The sequence below is a fragment of the Otolemur garnettii genome, unplaced genomic scaffold (genome assembly GCF_000181295.1).
Source record: "Otolemur garnettii isolate 467f Iridium unplaced genomic scaffold, OtoGar3 scaffold00015, whole genome shotgun sequence".
Lineage (NCBI taxonomy): Eukaryota > Metazoa > Chordata > Mammalia > Primates > Galagidae > Otolemur > Otolemur garnettii.
Genome location: NW_003852410.1, coordinates 858,367 through 860,665, shown reverse-complemented (window position 1 = coordinate 860,665; position 2,299 = coordinate 858,367). Strand labels below are relative to the sequence as shown.

The 2,299-nt window shown below is 43.7% G+C and overlaps 1 protein-coding gene across 3 annotated transcripts in view; it reads left to right on the top strand.

The window, feature by feature from the left end:
* Positions 1 to 2,299, top strand: part of TATDN2 (TatD DNase domain containing 2) — a 38,790-nt gene that overhangs the window by 14,017 nt on the left and 22,474 nt on the right. The window lies entirely within an intron of this gene.

The window sequence follows — 2,299 nt, the reverse complement described above, 5'->3', positions numbered from 1 at the left end:
TTTATTTATTTATTTATTTATTTATTTTTTGAGACAGAGTCTCACCATGCTGCCCTTGGTAGAGTGCTGTGGTGTCACAGCTCACAGCAACCTCAAACTCTTGGGCTCAAGTGATTCTATTGCCTTAGCCTTCCCAGAACTGGGACTACAGGCACCTGCCACAATGCCCACCTATTTTTTTGTTGCAGTTGTCATTGTCGTTTAGCTGGCCCAGGGCTGGGTTTGAACCTGCCAGCCTAGGTGTATGTGGCCAATGCTGTAACCACTGTGTGAGATAGATGGCTATTCTGGGAGGACTCAGTTTGTTACATTGACATTCTGGCCAGTAGGGAGAAGAGAAGAAGAAAGTGTATTCCTTTTTTTTGTTTTTTGAGATAGAGTCTCATTATGTCACCCTTGGCAGAGTGCTGTGACGTCACAGCTCACAGCAACCTCAAACTCTTGGTCTTGGTCTTAAGTGATTCTCTTGCCTCCCAAGTAGCTGGGACTACAGGTGCCCATCACAATGCCTGGATATTTTTTTGTTACAGTTGTCGTTGTTGTTTAGCAGACCCGGGCTGGGTGCCTTAACCACTGTGCTACTGGTGAGCCTGTTGCCTTCCTCTTAACAAGTTAGCTCAGAAGTTGTACACATTGTATCTACTCATGCACATTGACTGGAGTCTAGAAACTTAGTTAACACCTGCTACAAGAGAGTCTGGAAAATTAATCTTCAGAATTAATTGGGCAGAATTACACCTAGGTAAACTGTTGCTAGAGAAGAAGAGAAGGACGATATTGGAGGGAAGCTAGTGGTAAATTGGTGGCTTTTAACATAGCTTATAACTGGGGGGAAAATGTCTCTGCCCATGCTTTACTACTGCTCCTCTGCTCCCTAGGCAGCCCCTCCTCATCTTTTAGCTTTTTTTTTTTTTTTAAAGACGGAATCTCAAGCTGTCGCCCTGGGTAGAGTGCTGTGGCATCACAGCTCATAGCAACCTCAAACTCTTGGGCTTAAGTGATTCTCTTGCCTCAGCCCCTCAAATAGCTGGGACTACAGGCGCCCGCCACAATGCCCATCTATTTTTTGTTGCGGTTGTCATTGTTTAGCTGGCCTGGGCTGGGTTTAAACTCTCCAGCCTCAGTGTATGTGTCTGTGGCTGACGCCTTAGGTGCTGAGCTACAAGGCACTGAGCCAGTTCTTTTTTTTTTTTTTTTTTTTAAAGGGACAAGGCCTCTCTTTGTTGTCCGGGCTGGAGTGCAGTACATAAGTCATATCTCACTGTAACTTAAAACTTCCTGGGCTCAAGTAGTTCTCCTTCCTCAACCTCCCAAGTAGCTTGGACTACAGGTGTGCAACACATGCTGTCTAATTTTTATTTTTTATTTTTTGGGACTGAGTCTTGCTATGTTACCCAGGCTGGTCTTGAACTCTTGGCTTCAAATGATCCTTCTACCCTGGCCTCCCAAAGTGCTGGGATTACAGGTGTGAGCTGTTGCACCCAGCCATAGCTCACTCTTTTAGTACTTATCTGTATATTTCTCAATATTCTTTGATATTTATTGGTTTTTCAGTTTTTAGACTTTGAGGACATCCTGCTTGGGAAGATGAGAATTTAGTTTTCTATACTTTGTCTTTAGCAGCACCTGCATCCATGGACACGTTGACTTCTGCTTTCAGCAGCCTCCTGTGTCGTCATTTTGATACCATTTGGGGCTGGACCTATTTAAGGTTTATTACTGCCACGTTTATAGCTGAGTTCAACTAATATACTCTGATTTTATTTCCTTTCTTGTAAAACTTTATTGTTTTGAAGCTTATCATTACCATGTTTTTCCTTCGGTTTTCTCTCTACCTATCACTAATTCATCCCCACACCACTAGAGTCATGAAATTCTTCTCAGTGCTGTTGCGATAAGTAATCTGTTCCCTTTTATTCCTTGGAGATGTCCCTCTGTTGTTCTGCTGTGGTCAGGGCTGCTTGTTTTTAGGTGGTCTGAGAGATGTCTTTCTAGAATCTTCCTTCATAGTTCTCCTCTGTTGCCTCTTTTCCCTCCTGTATTCTGTGTCTTCTTGTGTTCTTCTTTGGGCTGCTGGACATTTTGGTGGAATACTTTTTCTAGTAGCTTTGAGAAAGGGTACATGGGAGGTATAACTTTTTTTTATTTTTATTTTTATTTATTTATTTATTTTTGAGACAGAGGCTCAAGCTGTCCCCCTGGGCAGAGTGCCGTGGCATTACAGTTCACAGCAACCTCCAACTCCTGGGCTCAAGCGAGTCTCCTGCCTCCGCCTCCCAAGTAGCTGGGACCACAGGCG